General features: G+C 44.4%; 1 protein-coding gene across 1 annotated transcript in view; it reads right to left on the bottom strand.

Annotated features, from left to right (window-relative positions):
• Positions 1-8,668, bottom strand: part of LOC148964995 (uncharacterized) — a 52,238-nt gene extending 43,570 nt beyond the window's left edge. The window contains exon 1 of the mRNA XM_089127570.1: positions 8,484-8,668. The gene's annotated coding sequence lies outside the window, so the exon portion shown is untranslated. The remainder of the gene's footprint in view (positions 1-8,483) is intronic.
• Positions 8,669-19,476: the final 10,808 nt, after the last annotated feature.

Raw genomic sequence — 19,476 nt, 5'->3', positions numbered from 1 at the left:
GACCTCGCACTGTTAGTGCTCGGGCCCTAATTAAAGCTGCAAGCAGCGATGGGCGGGCCCTCGCACCTGTAGCACGTCGGGGTCTGAGGCGGCCGTGTTGCATTTTCTGCAGCTCAGCCAGTGCGGATGTGCATTTGCTACGCTGCTTTGTTAAAGGTCACTTCCTGTTGCCAGCAGGTGGCGCTATGACTGTGGGTGAATGTCGGCATGTAGATTTGTTCAGGGCGGGACTCTTGTCAAACGTGTTAAATTTCGTGCGGATCTGGGCATTTACAGCCAAGTTACTACAACTTCCTGTTTCATGGCGAATCATCGACGCCACGGACACGCCCATCGACGAAAACGCGCAGATAGCACAACTTTACATCGTCAATGCCTTTAGAAGGTACAGCAGAAATTTGAAGTTGATCCGACTAAATCCCTAGGAGGAGTTTGTTAAAGTACGGAGTGTGTAAATCTTCCCAAATGGGTGGCCAAATTCAAAATGGCGGACTTCCTGTCGAGTTTAGGGTATGGGTTCTAGAGGCTTTTTTGTACGTCTGGTCATGGTAGATGTACCACAGAAATTTCGTACATGTCGGTCAAACAAGCGGCGGGGGCTGCTTCATTAAATGTCACTTCCTGTTGCCAGCAGATGGCGCTATGACTGTGGGTGAATATCGGCATGTAGATTTGATCAGGGCGGGACTCTTGTCAAATGTGTAAAATTTCGTGCAGATCTGAGCATTTACAGCCAAGTTACTACAACTTCCTGTTTCATGGCGAATCATTGACGCCACGGACACGCCCATCGACGAAAACGCGCAGATAGCACAACTTTACATCGTCAATGCCTTTAGAAGGTACAGCAGAAATTTGAAGTTGATCCGACTAAATCCCTAGGAGGAGTTCGTTAAAGTACGGAGTGTGTAAATCGTCCCAAATCGGTCGCCAAATTCAAAATGGCGGACTTCCTGTCGAGTTTAGGGTATGGGTTCTTGAGGCTTTTTTGTGCGTCTGGTCATGGTAGATGTACCACAGAAATTTCGTACATGTCGGTCAAACAAGCGGCGGGGGCTGCTTCGTTAAAGGACACTTCCTGTTACCAGAAGGTGGCGCTATGACTGTGGGTGAATGTCGGCATGTAGATTTGTTCAGGGTGGGACTCTTGTCAAATGTGTAAAATTTTGTGCAGATCTGGGCATTTACAGCCAAGTTACTACAACTTCCTGTTTCATGGCGAATCTTCGACGCCACGGACACGCCCATCGACGAAAACGCGCAGATAGCACAACTTTACATCGTCAATGCCTTTAGAATGCAGAGCAGAAATTTTAAGTCGATCCGACTAAATCCCTAGGAGGAGTTCGTTAAAGTACGGAGTCTGTAAATCGTCCAAAAATGGCCGCCAAATTCAAAATGGCGGACCTCCTGTCGAGTTTAGGGTATGGGTTCTTGAGGCTTTTTTGTGCGTCTTGATATGATACACGTCCCCACCAAATTTCGTGCATGTAGGTTGAACGTGGACGAGGGGCTAATTTTTTCCAATTTTCTAGGTGGCGCTAGCGAGCCATTTTGCCCCGCCCATCCGCGAAACCCACAAAATACTAAATTTTTCACCAGTCCTGACATGCGTGGCAAATTTGGTGAGTTTTTGAGCATGTTGCGGCCCCGAAAATGGCACTTACTTTGCAGAAAAAAAAAAAAATAATAATAATTAAAGCTGCAAGCAGCAATGGGCGGGCCCTCGCACCTGTAGCACGTCGGGGTCTGAGGCGGCCGCGTTACATTTTCTGCAGCTCAGCCAGTGCGGCTGTGCATTTGCTACTTTGCTTCATTAAAGGTCACTTCCTGTTGCCAGCAGGTGGCGCTATGACTGGTGGGTGAATGTCGGCATGTAGATTTGTTCAGGGCGGGACTCTTGTGAAAGGTGTGAAATTTCATGCATATCTGGGCTTTTACAGCCAAGTTACAACAACTTCCTGTTTCATGGCGAATCATCGACGCCATGGACACGCCCATGGACGAAAACGCGCAGAGAGCACAACTTTACATCGTCAATGCCTTTAGAAGGCACAGCAGAAATGTGATGTCGATCCGACTAAAGCCCTAGGAGGAGTTAGTTAAAGTACGTAATGAGTAAATCATGCAAAAATGGCGGTAAAATTAGAAATGGCTGACTTCCTGTTGAGTTTAGGGCATCGCTCCAAGAGACTTTTCTGTGCGTCTGGACATGGTAGATGTACCACAGAAATTTCGTACATGTCGGTCAAACATGCGACGGGGGCTGCTTCGTTAAAACTCACTTCCTCTTGCCACTAGGTGGTGCTATGAATGTGGGTGAATGTCGGCATGCAGATTTGTTCAGGGCGGGACTCTTGTCAAATGTGTAAAATTTCGTGTAGATCTGGGCATTTACAGCCAAGTTACTACAACTTCCTGTTTCATGGCGAATCATTGACGCCACGGACACGCCCATCGACGAAAACGCGTAGATAGCACAACTTTACATGGTCAATGCCTTTAGAAGGTACAGCAGAAATTTGAAGTTGATCCGACTAAATCCCTAGGAGGAGTTCGTTAAAGTACGGAGTGTGTAAATCGTCCCAAATCGGTCGCCAAATTCAAAATGGCGGACTTCCTCTTGAGTTTAGGGTATGGGTTCTTGAGGCTTTTTTGTGCGTCTTCAAAGGATACACGTCCCCAACAAATTTCGTGCATGTAGGTTGAACGTGGACGAGGGGCTAATTTTTTCCAATTTTCTAGGTGGCGCTAGCGAGCCATTTTGCACCGCCCATCCGCGAAACCCACAAAATACGAAATTTTTCACCAGTCCTGACATGAGTGCCAAATTTGGTGAGTTTTTGAGCATGTTGTGGCCCCGAAAATGGCACTTACTTTGCAGAAAAAAGAAAAAAAAAAATAATCCCAACAGTTTCAATAGGGTCCTCGCACTGTTAGTGCTCGGGCCCTAAATATCATAGAACTAAAAAATTAGTTTTAACTTCATGATTTAATATTAATGACATTATACATTATAAGATGTTTTTCTTAATGCTGCGTGCGTGCCTTTGATGCGCGTGCGCGTGAACATTCAAATCACAGGAGCGCGCGAGCAGTTTGAATTGAAACAGGAAGCGTCGTGCCGTCGTCAACTGACAAACACCAACTAGCGTCTCTCGCTGTTGTCACTGCGTTCAGGTAAGTTAAGTTAACAAAATCACACAAATACTACATAAAAATGTTCCTGACACCTTTATTGCGTGTAATTGATACGATTCTGTTGAATATTTACTTTATAGAAATGATTTTGGGTCTTCGAAAAAGTCCGTTAGCATCTCAATCGTTTTCAGAAGAGGCTAGCAGCTAAGTTAGCTAAGGTAAGTTACTCTGAAGCTGTTTTGTATAAGTTTGGGGTTTTATCTTTGTGTAGATAATAATTTTTGATAGTTTTTTTGCTGGTAATTTACAATGGGTGATTGGAAGTAACGTTAAGCTAATTTATTTAGCCTAAAATAATGCGATGTATTATTAATCAGTGACGTCACTTAACGTTACAAAGATTGATTAAAAAAAGTTATTTCATGAGGAAAAAACGTCCACAATAAAAGGGGGATTTATTGTTTATTCATGATAGTAATGTCATATGCATTTATTTAATAATATTTATGTATATACTTTCTCTTTTCTTAGCTAGAGGAGAGGTGAAATGCAGAAAAGAGAAATTATATATGCTTGCTTCCTTGTAAAGGCCAATTTATACTTCTGCGTAGGGTTCGCGCAGTAGTAACGGCGTAGCATACGCACAGACGCGTCACATACCGCGTACCCTTCCGCGTTGCCTGACGCGCACCTCTTCAAAAATGTAACTACACGTCGCGACGACGCGGACCGCAAGATCGGTGATTGGTCGGCTTGGTAGCGCATCGTATTTCCTCATACGCATTTCCGCACGTACCTTTTAACGCATTTCCACACGTACCATCTCCTCCGACGTCTTCTCTCATTTCTGCCTTTCAGTTTTAGTAATTTCACTAAAATTAACTGTTTTTCCACCCCAATAAGCTCCAACTCCAACATGATCCACTCTCTTTCAGTCGCTATTGCTTGTAGTAACCTAGCCGCGAGGAATCTAAACACAGTGGAACATTAAAACCCTCCGCCGCCTCCTAGCGTTTCGGAGCAGTACTGCAGCGCAACCAATACCTGAACGCAGAAGTATAAATGCTCACAACGGCGTCGCCTACGTGCGAAGCCAACGCCGTACACTACGGCGTACCCTCGACGCAGAAGTATAAATTGGCCTTAATAAACCCTATGTTCTAATCCTATGTAACATTGTTGGCTGTGACACATTGCATGTTATTTTCTAAGATCATGTTGATGTCCTAAGTTACTGCACCCCCTGTCCAAGACAATCTCCACGGCTATGAACTCGACTAGTAAGCAAAACCTCAAACATACTGTACTCTACTGTTCAAAAGTTGTAGGTCTGTAGGATTTATGCTTTTGAAAGAAGTCTTAACCCCAGTTTTTTTTTTTTTTTTTTTTTGTGAGGTTGTCCTTAAGAAGCCTTTAGGCTAAATAATCAGCTAAATAATATATGGCAAATATCATGTTATAAAGGTCATAGTTATAATAATGAATTTAACTATTATGATAACAGAATATCATGGTCATTGGTATTTTTATTTTATTTCTCTAGGTGTGTTTTGAAATAAGTTGTCCAACGAGACATCGTACTGTCCAACTCAAAGGTATTTATTTATTTTTATGTATTTTTTTACTGATAAATACTGAAATTCTTTTTACTTTTAAATGCTGAATTCAGGGGGTCGACAACTTTAGGTACGCAAGTTATTTTTCACAGATATCTGGCCAGTTTACTCATGGCTCATACTCTTAGCCTTTAAAATGTTTGAATTTATATCTGCAATAGAATATTTGCAATATTAACCCTATCAGGGGGTAAAGATATCATTAGAGTTCTTTAAGGAGTAGTTCACTTTTGAAAGCTTTTGCTGATAATTTACTCACCCCCATGCCATCCAAGATGTCCATGTCTTTCTTTTTTCAGTCAAAAAGAAATTAAGGTTTTTGATGAAAACATTCCAGGATTATTCCAGTATTTTCTCCGTATAATGGAGTTCAATGGGAACGGTTCAAGGTCCAAATGAGAGTTTCAGTTCAGCTTCAAAGGGCTTTAAAAACACCAGACAATGAATAAGGGACTTATCTAGCGAAACGATCGCTCATTAATAAATAAATAAAAAAGTTTAAGTTTTATGAGCACAAATGCTTGCCTTGCTCTGTTCTGTGATGAGCGTTCGTGACTCTCCTGTTTGAACTCGTTCATCAAAATGAACTAATCTTTTTTCGAGTCATGACTCAAAGGGTCCTTGATAAGACCCTTATTCATCATCTGGAATCGTTTAAAGCCCTTTGAAGCTGCACTGAAACTGTCTTTTAGACCTTGAACCGTTTGGTTCCCAGTAAAGTCCATTATATGAAGAAAAATCCTGGAATGTTTTCATCAAAAACCTTAATTTCTTTTCGACTGAAGAAAGAATGATATGGATTTCTTAGATGACATGGGGCTAGTAAATTATCAGCAAAAGCTTTTTTTTTTTTTTTTTTTTTTTTTAATTTGAACTACTCCTTTAACCCTTCAAAGTCTGACTGATTAAATCATATTTGAAAGCAAAGTTAAAAGTAACAGATCTCAATATTATTCTCCTCTCATGGCATAAAGGTGAGTCAGTACAAACTGTTATACCTCTGGGTATGAATGACTTCCTGTGGTGGTCCTTATTACTTTGAAGTTGAAGTAGCCTTCAACTGAAAACAGTCTGCTCTGACAAATAGTTGATGTGTTGTATTATCAGGGATACTCCACTTTGTCTGGAAATTGGCTAATTTTACAAATCCCTCAGAGTTAAACAGTTGAGTTTTACTATTTACGATTTTCTGATATTTAGAAGAGTATCAGTAACCAGACAGTTTCTGGTCCCATTGACTTCCATAACATATGTTTTTCCCACTATGGAAGTCAATGAGAACAGAAACTATCTGGTTACTGATATACTCTTCTAAATATCAGAAAATTTGCTGAATGATTTAGAAAATGGTAAAACCCAGCTGTTTAACTTTAGGGGAGTTGTACAATGAGCCTATTTCATAAAAAGTGGAGTATCCCTTTAATCCCTTTTATTTTTTTTTTTGTGCAAAATTATTCTCAATAGTAATTTTTATTGAGTCCAATGTGTTTCCAAGTAGAGCCCTGCGCAGGACTATTTTCCTCACCCCGCCGAATCTCTGACCATTACCGCCCGCTCCCGCAACGGATGTTATACTCCCGTGGGACCCGGCGGTACTCAATCCCAATGCAGCCCTCTACCAAGCACAAAGCTAACTTTTGTAAATTGCACAAAGCACAACAGGTTGATACAACTGAACGTTATTACAAACTGTTATTTCAGTGTTTTAAGTAATTTATAAGTGGTTGATGATGAACTAATCATATACAAAACATTCTTAAATGTTTAGCAAGTGATATGCTAACACTTCATGTATGTTTTGTAAATTATTACAAGTCATTTATTAATCATTACGTTTCATAAATGTCAGGTGCCTAGTGGTTAGACTCCTTGTGTTTTAGAGAAGACAGCTGTCTACAACCTCACTAGTCAGCAATTACACTGCAGTACACACTACAGTGTTCAACACCTGTTATAGATGTGTAAAGGCATGAATTAATCATTTACACTTTCTGCATAAAGTGTGAACTATTCATCACTTGTAAATGTCTTCCACTTCATTCGTAGATTACCACTTCAAGAATCAATAAGGCATAAGATCTACGCATGCTTTGTAACACATTTACTAGCGATTACTATACACTTTAGATTAGGGGATACAGAAAGTGTTGTAAATGACTTATTCATGCATTTACACACTGTTAAAAACTGTTACTTACCTGTTTCAAATGATATGTACATGAATACAAGACATTTACAACACTTTCCCCCTCTAATTGCTAGATGCATACATTATTATTTTTTTCATGTATGAAACGTATATTCATGTTTTATACATTAATAATTTACTAATAACTTGTAAATGACTTGTAACGGAATTGACAAAACATTCATAAATGATTAGCAAATGATACTAATATTTTCAAAGTAGTTCATTAACTAACCACTTACAGACTTACAGACTTACAACTGAACGTTATTATAAGGTGTTGACAATGGTCAACATTCTAATGCACACATTAAAGAATGCAAGCTTTCTAAAAAAAAGTGCAGTCTGCTTAGTGCCTCTTTGTAGACAGCCTAAGTGTTAGTTAACAGTTGCTGAGATGGCTTAGTATTTATCCAGTAATGGATGCAAGGAAACATATTTTTGCTTACAAATGTGGGGCCTTTGGTGAATGATTTCAGATTGCCGTTGCATATATCTAAATCATATATTTTTCTGCTTGTGTAGGAGGGATCATGAAATTTGATTCTGCAGCCACAGAGAAGTAAATCAAGATGCATGTTTCTGAGCACCTCAAGCACGCGCCGCAAAGATTGGAGGTACAGGATTCACAACTCCCTGATGAGCCAAGACGAGAGGACTTGAATTATAAATTAAATTACAATCTAGTTATTTGTTCATAATTGTGCTTTACTGTGGCCCTTCAATGACAATCTAATTATTTGTTCATAATTACAATTTTACACTACAGTGTTCAACACATGTTATAGATGTGTAAAGGCATGAATTAATCATTTGCACTTTCTGCATAAAGTGTGAACTATTCATCACTTGTAAATGTCTTACACTACATTCATAGAGATCTACTAACTAATTATTTGTTCATAATTGTGCTAGATATATTTGGTGTTATATCTGGCGTTACAAAACAACCCCTTCATTGGACCGAATTTGGACGTCCAAAAATGACACGAAAAAGACGTCACATCGACGTCACGTTGCGCAGTGGGCGGTCTCCCCTACTATGCTTGAATTATTAAATGACCCCTTTCAGAGAGAGACCATGTAAGGGTTGCAATTAAATATGTTTTTTGATCAAAATGTCATTACATCCTTCAGTTTACAAGCAAATGTATTTATTTATGGCCCCAAAAATGAACAGGAAATATCACATTCAGAAAAAAGGGCATTTTGTGACAAAGACAAAAACAGCGCAGTACTACGGTAAGAAGTAATGAAACATTAATCTGATAAATAGTTCAAGTTCAATTGTAGCTATTTATGCAGCACATTTCCAACAGACCAAATTTCTATACAGAAGAACATTAAAAGATATAGCATGCATTAAAAAATAAAACAAGGGCATGCATGCATTATAAAAATGCCATTTTCGTTGGAATACAAAAATGATATTTGCCGTCGTCTCCCATTCGCGTGCCCAACTACTAACTTCCGCTTCTTTGCGCCTTTTTTGACTTTGATTCATACAAGGTTATATATTAATTTAGATTTTTTTTTACCTGCAATATGCTCTTTAACTGTCTGCTTTTCGAGCGCCTTGGAGTCAATGGCCGTTTCTCAATATGCGTTCTTGTCTGTACTTGTGGACTTGTGAAACGTCTTCAGTCGCTGCCTAAGTAGCTACTGTTTCAAGTCAATGTTCACATCTAGCCAAGTCCAGTTCAAATCCTGGATGTGTTCTTGATCCGCCCCTTTTACAGAGAATACATCGAGAGGTGACTTGTCCGGATGTATTTGACATGAGAACATCCTGTGATGCATCCTGTGGTAGAAGCCTATGGCAAGCCATTTTAACATTTAACAGCTAGACTGGATATTTGTTGCAGATATCTGTAATTCAGTTTTGCCTAGTCAAAAAGAACATTTCAGATATGCACAACTCATGGGCGTCAGTTTGGTTTGAAATGTGCTGGGGACAGAGATGTATTCGGAAGGGCATTTTCAAAAGTGCTGGGTACAATGACGCATTCATTCTTTTTTTTCTTTTGAGTAGGTCATGTTTTGAAAGACGATGTCCTGTAGCTTCCTGATGTACATAAATAAAAATGAGCACAAGTCCAAGTATAGTGAGTGTATATAGTATATACGCCCTTTATTGCATATGTACAGTGATGGTCCAGAGGTTGAACTCGGGAGGTTCGGGGTTCTAATCCGCACTCATATAGTTTTTTTTTTCCTCATCAAAACCAATAATGTTTATCAGTGGTTGAATTGATATAATGTTTATCAGTGGTTGAATTGATATAATGTTTATCAGTGGTTGTATATGTTTTGATGAGGGGAAAAAATATACGAGAGCGGATTAGAACCCATGAGAAACAGGGACACGTTTGTGTGCATTTTGAAGTGATTTCACCGGAAAAAAATCTCTGCAACAGATTGAGGCGCGTTTCCGAGAGAAGACAACACATTTCAGTGCTAAATCACCTGTTATTTAACAAACAAATGAAAGGAATGCTGTTAACTGGAGATGTTTTATTTGTATTGGTACAGCTGTACCGCAAGATGTTTCAAAAGTGGTGGTGACAAAATCGACCATTGCAAAAAGTGGTGGGGACATGTCCCACCCGTCCCCCCCTGTAAATGACGCCTATTTTCTAGGACAAATGACATCACTTTTGCCATTCATTTGTATGGGGTTTATCATTACAGATATCTACAATTCAGTTGCAGATATCCACTATGTGAATTACGGATATTTGCAACTAAAGATCTACAATTTGATTCTGACTAATCATAACTCCAGTTCAAGATATCTTTAATTCACTTAAATTCAAGATATCTACATGTTCCTTTCAGATATCTTAAAGGGTTAGTTCACCCAAAAATGAAAATTCTGTCAGTATTTACTCACCCTCATGTTGTTCCAAACCTCTATGTGTTTATTTGTTCTGCTGAACACAAAGGAAGATATTTGGAAGAATGTTTTAATCAAACAGATCTCATTCCCCATTGACTGCAATAGTAGGAACATAATATACGATAATAAACAGCTATTTTCCTGAATGTAAATTTCTCACGGTACCAATTTAACATAAAAAGCAAAATATTACTTATATACTGAATAAAAATGCATGTTATATTGCTCAATTGATAAATTTATTGTAACAGTTGGGATACAGTACAGATAATGGCATTAATGCACTGGCGTAGGAACCGGGGGGGACGTGTCCCCCTCAATATTGAAAAATGCGGCATGTGTCCCACCCAAAAAATTGCATACTTACCTAACCTACCACAGGAACAAAAACGTCTCGGTTATGGATGTAACCCTCGTTCCCTGAGTAGGGAACGGAGACGTTACGTCGGAATGACGGAGAATGGGGGTTTCGCATAGAAAGCCAATCCTCTTCGAGTATTTAATAACAAGCCAATGGCATGAAAATGCCTTGGGGCTGCGGAATTTGCATAGCGTAACTCCGCCCCACCCCGTGGGTATAAAAGGAGGAAGTGAACGCAACCGCAGTATGTCTTCGCTGAGGAGCCGAGACTCAACTCAGGCGTCTACCCAGCGGTACAGCAGAAGTGGCAAGGAGACGTAACGAGTAACATCTGTAACCGAGACGTTCCCTTTCGTAGTCACTCCGAATTACGTCGAAATGACGGAGAATGGGGGTCTGTGCCATCATGCCATCTTCATAGCTGTCTTCCAGTGCCCTGTGAAAGTCTGGACTCCTAGCTTAGCTTATAACAGGAGTTACCTACTTATAACAGGAGTGACACAGGAATACCAAGGTACAATGGGAAACATATCCCGGGAGGGACATGCTACCAAATGCCTACCGTAGGGAGGACTTACGAATACACATATGGCCGTGTTAGGGACTACATATATGGAGATCACTGGAGCACCAACCTAAGGGTGGCTAGAAACTTAACTCCAGGAGTGGCAGATGGCTTGCCAAGGGAAGACACATGCTCAGAGAGGCTTACAGTGGATAATACACATGAGACAGTTACCATAGGGAACCGTGCACACGGAGGCACCTAGCCGGCATCCAGAGCAAGAGCAGTGGTGCCCGCATCAGAAGTGCTGGAGGACTCAAGGCTTCAACGGAAGACACTGAGGAAATATCGCACTTATCCAGTCCGAGGAGTGGAATGGCGAGCGAGCGAAGACACCTAAGCGGGTCCAGTACTGGCGGAAGTGAGTACGCGAGAGGACACCGGCTCTATTCGCAGATTATAGAATCTTGCGAAGGTGTTTGGTGTCGCCCAGCCTGCAGCTCTGCATATGTCTGTCAGCGAGGCGCCATGCGCTAGAGCCCAAGAGGAAGCCACACTCCAAGTGGAGTGGGCCGTCACACCAAGGGGGCACGGTCGACCTTGCTGTTGGTAAGCCAAAGCGATGGCGTCCACTATCCAGTGAGACAGCCGCTACTTTGAGAGAGCCCTTCCCTTCTGGGAACTGGTCTGAGGTCCTGAAACACCACGTTCTGTCAACGTAGGCGCGCAGCGCACGTACCGGACAGAGCAGTGCCAAGGCTGGGTCTGCCTCCTCCAGGGGCAGCGCTTGCAGGTTCACCACCTGGTCCCGGAAGGGAGTGGTAGGAACCTTGGGCACATATCCAGGCCGGAGTCTCAAGATCACGTGAGAGTAAGCCGGCCCGAACTCCAGGCTCGTCAACGGAGAATGCGTGCAGGTCCCCTACCCTCTTGATGGAGGCCAATGCAACCAGGAGTGCTGTCTTCATGGACAGAAACTTTAACTCTACCGATTGCAAGGGCTCAAAGGGAGGCCTCTGCAGAGCACTTAGAACTACTGAGAGGTCCCAAGAGGGCACGACGGGAGGGCGAGGCGGATTTAACCTCCGCGCTCCCCTCAGGAACCTGATGACCAGGTCGTGCTTTCCCACAGACTTACCTTCTACTGCATCATGAGACGCGGCAATGACAGTGATGTAAACCTTAAGGGTGGAGGGCGACAGCCTACGCTCCAACCCTTCCTGCAGGAAGGAAAGCACGACACTGATCGAACATCTCCGGGGGTCTTCTCCGCGGGAAAGAGCACCAATTGACGAGGAGGTTCCACTTCAACACATAGAGGTGTCTCGTGGATGACGCTCTAGCGGAAGTGTTGGTTGCCGCCACCGCAGGTGGCAGCAAACTCAAACCTGCCTTGTCCCATCCAGGAGCCACACGTGTAGCCTCCAGAGATCGGGACGAGGGTGCCACAGGGTGCCCCATCTCTGAGTGAGTAGGTCTTGCCTCAGAGGAATAGGCCAAGGAGGTGCTGTCGCGAAGAACATCAGTTCGGAGAACCACGTCTTGGGGGGCCAATAGGGGGCTACCAGCAAGACCTGCTCCTCGTCCTCCTTGATCTTGCACAACACCCGTGCAAGAAGGCTCACTGGGGGAAACGCATACTTGCGTGGGCCCCGTGGCCAGCTGTGCGCCAGTGCGTCTGTGCCGAGCGTGCCCTCAGACAGGGAATAAAACTGGGCGCAGTGGGATGAGTCCCGAGAGGCGAACAGGTCTATCCTTGCCTCCCCGAACTGGTCCCTAATCAGCTTGACCGTCTGGGGATGGAGTCGCCAATTCGCCGGAGATAGGGCGGACCCATGACAGCTCGTCGGCCGCCAGGTTCCGGTCTCCTGGAATATACACAGTGGTGGAAAGAGTACTGAAAAAACATACTCAAGTAAAAGTACCATTACATTCTAAAAAATGTAGTGTGAGTAGAGTAAAAAGTACTTGTCCAAAAAACTACTTGAGTAAGAGTAAAAAAGTAGCTTATTTAAAAGTACTCAAGAGTAGTGAGTACTGAGGTGCGGATTCTTACCCTTATAATAAACACTGTGCACTACAATTTATAAATTAAAAAAAATGCACATACTGGAATTCACGGTGTAATCCTACTGAAATATATTCATATATGTTCATTTGAATAATACTGTTGAAATATATTCATATATGTTCATTTGAAATACAGTGTTGTGTGTATCCAATCACAGTTGAGGTCAAAGGGGAAGTAAAAAAAAAAGAAGAGAGCGTTGAGGAAGAGAGAGAGAACCGCGTGTGTTTTTGGGGCGGGGAGAGTAACTCGGAAAAAAGTTACTGAAATTGACCAGTTTAGTCAAAGTGTTCGATAAGGACTCTTAAAAGACTTTAATGGTGATAATTCGGTCTGTGTAAGTGGCTTACTCTGCACACAAAGACTGAAGTAAGTAATTTAGCCGCTGATATAGTGGTTAGTGTTTTTGCATGGACTTTTCTATAAGCTAGCGACCAGCGACCTCGATTAGTCAAGCCCGTGTGGAGTTGTGAAATCGACGACGAGGATCAAAGACCTGACGGAGCCGGATAGCGTTACTGTCTGGTGGACTTTGCCCAGATCATCGACCATGTGACTCTTCTCCTCATCTTCTCTGCCCCGCGAATCTGTCTTCTGCTGCGGAATCTGTCTTCTCCCGCTGACGCTTTGATCCAGTGTGCGTGAGATTACATTCACATAAAGGTACCATTATATTTTGTTTGGCCCGTGTGGTGAAGCAGCCAGTTGATTTTAGGCTACAACGTACCCAAGCTACATTCAGGCCTGCATCAATGAACATTTAAGGGGTATTTATAATTCAAGTGTTGCCGGCTATTTTATTTTCTTGGGCCCTTTTTGGTTGAGTGTGAATGTGAATACCTTTGTGATCTAGTAACGTGATTACAATTGAGATTTAATTACTATTCCTTACTATTTCTATATTTTCTAAGTAAATCTGTTACACTTTTATATAACAGTTGTGGTTACTTGACTCTTTTGATATTTTAAGTTAAGACAAAAATAGTTTTTTGGTTTAAATACTCAGGTGTTTACAGGATAATAATTACATTACATTTAATTTCCAGTTAAAGGGTGTAACTATTACGGTTTATCTAGAGATTCAAACAGAAAGAGCATTTAATTCACAAAAGTTAAACACTAATTAGTTTATTAGTGAAACCTCACTTATGTTATTTTGTAGAGTTTAAAGAACTCAGGATAGTCACCTCTCATTATAGTTCAACACGCTAGAGAGGCGCTACAACATTATATTTTGTTCTTTGTAAGAAAGATTGAAGAATATCTATCATCCATCTTTTTAAAATGCATCAAATCAGTACACTCATCACCATTTAAAGACGCGGCAGATCGTGATCACGTCTCTCTATAATGTGATTGTGAAGTAAATGGGAGCGGGAATTCACCGCATTATGAACTCTTCTCGCAATTCCCCCACCCTCAGACCAAATGTTAGGCCCTGTAGACAGGCCAGCCTATATAAATATCATATTAAGCAGAAATGTGAAATGTACCTTTGCATATTAGAGGAAGACGCTGATATCTGGATTGAATTGATGCGTGATGAATGCACTTCCACAGCAGTCACGAGTAACAGCAGGAATAGGCGGTAAGTTTACTATGCTTAATTTGAATTGATGACAGTCACGAGACCGATTACTCGATCCAATCACGTTGATGGATAAAAATAAAATTAAAACAAGCATAACGCCACACGAGTAACGAGTAACGCCACAAACAGAAGGAAAATAGCGGAGAAAAAGTACCGATACATCACTTAAAATGTACTCAAGTAAAAGTAAAATTAGACAATTTTAAACTTATTTTATCTACGACATTTTCTCCCCTTTCGGGTGCGAATAAATCGATAGTAAATAAACACTGGCACATTTTATCTAGCGATACGCAGATTGGTCAATTGTTCCAAAACCCTCCACTCTTTGCCTATAAGAGGTCACAGAATCTGAGAGATGTTTTGGTTAGAGCTGATTCCTACACTCCGCCAACTAATTGGCTTACAGCCCTTGATCCGGGCAATTTCCCTTGTAGAAGTTGCGCGAATTGTAATGTGATGATTACAGTTAATTCTTTCCTTCATCCACGGACTGGCAAGAAATTCTCTGTGAGAGGGAGAATTACTTGCCGTACGTCCTTTGTTGTGTATCTACTTAAATGTCCATGTGGGCTTTGTTATGTAGGTAAAACAAAAAGAGAGTTAAGGATAAGAATACACGAACATAAAAGTAACATACGGAATCACGACATTAAATCACCTGTGGCTAAACATTTTAACGAATTTGGGCATGATATTTGTACTTTGAAATTTGAAGGCATTGAACATGTTAAAGTTTTACAACGGGGTGGAGATAGGGAACGATATCTCCTTCAACGAGAAGCCTTTTGGATTTATACGCTTCAAACTGTACACCCAAATGGTCTAAATGAAGAACTAATGTTGAATTGTTTTTTGTAAACAATTTAATTTGTAATTGGGTTTATTTAAATACTACCTTTGTTTTTTGTTTTTTTTTTGTTTTTTTGTGTGTGTATGTATATATATATGTATGTATATATATGTGTACATGGTTACATGTGAGCATTGTCTGTTTTTGATGTTACTTTTTGCGTGTCTTGATGTTGGTAATTTGACGCACCTGATGTTGCTGATTGGGGTCCACCTGTGATGTTTAAAAACAATCTCTTTGTTTCACACCACACACTCACTGATGATGGCTTAGGCCGAAACGCGTCTGTGTGGACATGGTGAATGAATAAATCTTCATGAGATTTAACTAGAGAGTGCGGTTCTTTATCTTTACAATTTTAAACTTACTCAAAAAGTACAATTTCTGAAAAAAAAACCCTACTTAATTACAGTAATGTGAGTATTTGTAATTCTTTACTTTACACCCCTGAATATACACTGCACGAAGGGACCTCAGGTGCTTCTGACTCCATAACAGGAAGTTGCGAGCGAGCTGCGACAACCGACGTGAGCGTAGACCACCCTGATGGTTGATGTACGCTACCGTAGCGGTATTGTCCGAACGGACATGTACGTGTTGACCCCTGAGCAGTGCTCGAAAGCGGTGCAGGGCCAGGCGTACTGCCAGCAGCTCGAGGCAATTGACGTGCATGAGGCGCTGGGGTCCTGTCCAGGAACCCGCGGCTGCATGCCCATTGCACATGGCACCCCAACCCGTGGTAGAGGCATCCGTGGAGACAACAGGGACTTTAAGCAACAGCTGCTGATAGAACGGCGACGGCAGCCGAAAATAAACCGTTAACTGCCGTAGTTAAAGAGCGCAAAAATCACTAAGCAACAGTAAAGAGGACGGCATAGGGAATAATTTAATCATCAGACAAAATACAAAAAGAAAGTGGTTTTAAAAAGAAAGAGAAGGGTTGATTTTAGCACTTAATGATATACAGAAACGATTTCAATGCCACATAACCTAAAACATAACATTAACTGTCTTAATCTGTCACGTAGTAACGACTACGGCAAATCAGCTGTTCTCCCGTAGTAGACGGTTACAGTAGAACGTCAAGAAGTAGCAGTTAATGTCGCGCATGCGCAATAGAACGCCAGAATGCCGTTGCCGTTCCACCAGAGGCTGTTGCTTAAAGTCCCTAATGACATGCCTGAAAACTCGCTGAAGAGGGACTCCGGCCCGTAAAAAGCTGAGGTTCGACCACGGGAAGAAGGTCTGGCGGCACGCTGGAGTCACTGGAACTCGGAGCGAGCCGCGATGCCATGCCCACCTCGGGACTCGATCGCAAAGCCACAGCTGAAGCGGTCTCATATGAAGCAATCCGAGCGGTGTTGCCGCGGCTGCGGATGCCATATGCCCCAGGAGCCTCTGAAAATGTTTCAGTGGAACCGCACTCTTGCCCTCGAACTGTCGAAGACAAGTCAGCAGTGAGTGCACGCGCTCGTTCGTGAGCTGCGCGGACATGGCGACGTCTATCTCCATACCGAGAAAAGAGATCCTCTGCACGGGGCAAAGTTTGCTCTTCTCCCGGTTGACCCGAAGGCCCAGACGGGCTAGGTGCTGGAGCACCAGGTCTCTGTGTTCGCAAACATGTTTTCGAGAGTGTGCTTGGATCAGCCAATCGTTGAGATAGTTCAGGATGCGAACCCCGTGTTCGCGAAGGGGAACAAGAGTTGCCTCGACGATCTTCGTGAAGACGCAAGGTGACAGAGCTAACCCAAATGGGAGAACCGTGTACTGATATGCCTGGCCCTCGAAAGCAAACCGCAGAAACGGTCTGTGTCGAGGCAAAATGGAGACATGAAAGTACGCGTCCTTCAGGTCTATCGCTGCAAACCAATCCTGAAGCCAGACGCATTCGAAAATGCTTTTGGCTGTGAGCGTCTTGAACGGCAATCGATGATGTGTACGGTTCAAAATGCGCAGATCCAGGATCGGTCGTAACCCACCGGCTTCTTGGGGACGATGAAGTAGGGGCTGTAAAACCCTGACCTCGACTCGGCTGGAGGGACCGTCTCAATTGCACCCTTCGCCAGCAGGGTCGCAATTTCCGCTCTCATGACCGGGCCATTGCCACCGATCACCGTGAAGCGAACTCCGATGAAATGGGGAGGAGACCGTGCAAACTGAATCACGTAGCCAAATCTGATCGTTCTGATGACCCAGCGGGACAGGCCGGGGAGCTCTAGCCAAGCTCCCAGGAACTGATCCAGCGGGGTCATGCGAACCACAGACGTCCCCCCCGGAGGGGCAGCGAGGCGGGGAGACCGGCATGCACACAGGAGTTACCCCGTGCGGGTGCACAGTCGAGCCCCGTTCCCCGACAGAAGAGACCTGGGAAGGACCAGCGTTCCACGGGGGTCTGTTCTGCCGGGGGTCTGGCGATAGAGGGGGAAGGGAGTGGTGTAGTCGAGGGACGACACACGCTCCCTTCCGCACCCTCAGAGACAGAGAGGAATGAGCGGGGCGACGCACTGGGACGTCGTGCGCGCTCATTCCTGTCTGTGTGCTCAGTGATGATGTCAAGTCTTTCTTTAACCAACTCAGGGTGCTGCCCACCCGTGGGTGAGCAGCGGGGAGCTGAGAACAAAAGATTCTCCCCTGGCCCTCCACCGGGGGAAGGAGGGGGCCTGCTACCACCTCCTGTGAAAAACTCGACCTCATCACTGAGCAGCCCGTCTCAGGAACGCCGCTTCGCCTGGCGTTTAGCGGGGCGCGCGGCCTGAGTGGGCTGTGACGCTGTCCTGCGGCCTCCTCCGCGACGCGACCCGGGTGAAGGCTGCTGCTGGGGCCGCGTGGGAGGAAGGGGAGCCGCAGGAGGGAGTCCTCGGCGGCGAGCAGGTGGAGGCGTCTGAGCCGACGGCTGGGTGGAGGCGGCAGCTGGCCGTCGGGGGAGAATGTGTTTAATCGCCTCCGTCTGCTTCTGGGCAGTCGAGAACTGCTGGGCAAAGTCCTCAACTGCACCGCCGAAAAGGCCAACCTGGGAGGGGGGGGGGGGTCGAGCAGACGAGTCCACTCGGCATCCCGTGTGTCTACCAGGTTGAGCCAAAGATGACGCTCCTGGACCACACTAGTGGCCATCACCTGACCAATGGAGCGAGCGCCCACTTTCGTCGCCCAGAGAGCGAGGTCGGTGGCAGCTCGCAGCTCGTTAAAAGCGGCTTGGTCAGTCCCCCCCTCGTGCATATCCCTGAGCAGTTTGGCTTGAAAAACCTGCAAAGTGCTCATTGCATGCAGGGCGGAGGCTGCCTGTCCCGCCGCTCTATAGGATCGCGCCGCCATAGACGACGAGAACCTACAGGCTTTGGATGGGTGCTTGGGAGTACCGCGGGAGGACGCGCTCTGTGGACACAGTTGCATCGCAACGGAGCGCTCCACCGGGGGAATCCCAGCGTACCCACGGCCAACCGCGCCGTCAAGGGGAGGAAAGGCGGGGGAAACTGGAGCACGCTCTCGGGAGGTCAAAGGAGCCTTCCAAGTGCGCGACAGTTCCGCATGCCGCATGGGGTCGGCTGTGGCCGTGAACCAATTATCCATCCGCGAGAGATCGGGACAGGGCGGAGGGTTCCACTCTAACCCGATACTCACGGCGGCCCGAGATAGCATGGCCGTCATCTCGGGATCAGACACAGGCTACGCTGGCGCTCCCGGAGGAGGCAACGCAGCCACATCCTCACTTCCCGAGGAATCAAGCCCGCCTTGTGATGCTGCAATTGACATCGCATCATCCTCTGGAGCGCTGAACGAAACAGACGGTACCTGCAAAGAGGCAGACGCCTGATTTGGCGCTCGCTGGCTCTAACACTGGAGCAGTGGGTGTGGCCCGAGGAGCTAACGTCGGGGGTTTGTTCCACACAGTCACCGACAAATCACCCTGTCCGCGAATCGAAGAGCTTCTAGAAGAAGAAGCAGAACGAGTAGCGGACACGGGGACTCTCACTTTTGTCAGATCATTGAGTCTAGATCGCAGTGTAGAGATGGTCATGTTCCCACAGAAGGAACATGAGTCATCCACGAACGCTGCTGCTGCGTGCTGAATACCCAGACACACAAAGCAGTGATCGTGACCATCAGAAGATGACATGAATCGACCGCACCCAGAAGAACACGGGCGAACCGTCTTTAAAAAGACGTGCCACGTGCAGCTCTTTCAAAGGAGAGGAGGAAATTCACTCTTTCAGCGCTGAGGCGTCCAGGGAGAAGCGCAAAGTCTGGCAGACCACT

Source organism: Pimephales promelas, chromosome 25, assembly GCF_988280905.1.
Source record: "Pimephales promelas chromosome 25, fPimPro1.hap1.1, whole genome shotgun sequence".
Classification (NCBI taxonomy): domain Eukaryota; kingdom Metazoa; phylum Chordata; class Actinopteri; order Cypriniformes; family Leuciscidae; genus Pimephales; species Pimephales promelas.
This window is presented reverse-complemented; position numbering and strand designations above follow the sequence as displayed.